Source organism: Dromiciops gliroides, chromosome 3 (genome assembly GCF_019393635.1).
Source record: "Dromiciops gliroides isolate mDroGli1 chromosome 3, mDroGli1.pri, whole genome shotgun sequence".
Lineage (NCBI taxonomy): Eukaryota > Metazoa > Chordata > Mammalia > Microbiotheria > Microbiotheriidae > Dromiciops > Dromiciops gliroides.
In genome coordinates this window covers 46,100,782-46,101,249 of record NC_057863.1, presented here as the reverse complement: position 1 = coordinate 46,101,249, position 468 = coordinate 46,100,782, and the positions used below count along the sequence as shown (strand labels likewise).

General features: G+C 50.9%; 1 non-coding gene across 1 annotated transcript; it reads right to left on the bottom strand.

Moving 5' to 3' along the window:
- Positions 1-192, bottom strand: LOC122752021. The gene has a single exon (XR_006355830.1). It is a non-coding gene; the product is annotated as a U2 spliceosomal RNA (small nuclear RNA).
- Between the last annotated feature and the right edge of the window lie 276 nt (positions 193-468).

Sequence of the window (468 nt, the reverse complement as noted above, 5' to 3'; positions counted from 1 at the left end):
GAGAAATACACCGTTCCCAGAAGCCCTGGGAACTGGGTCGATGCGTGGAGTGGACGGAGCAAGCTCCTATTCCATCTCCTGGCTTCAAAAGTCCATTTAATACGTTGTTCTTGGATAGAGGATGTATTACAGATATTAAGCTGATAAGAAGAGATACTGCACTTGATCTTCGCCAAAAGGCCGAGAAGCGATAAAGAGCAAGCCTCCCACTCCCGTCACCCTTCGCAACAGCACCCTTTTCCACTCGCGTCCACTACAAAACCCGGGTCCAAGCCTCGCCCACCCTCAGCCACCTCCTAAACACACATCCTTGCGCATTTACACGACCAGCCCAGCGCCAAAAAACACGCTGAAAACGGACCTTTACCAGGCTGTAGCACTTTCTTCGCAGGAAGACACTTTTCTACCATCCAGAAGCCCGTGCCTACTGGCTTGCTCAATATTTGCATACCTCTCCTCCCTTTCTCT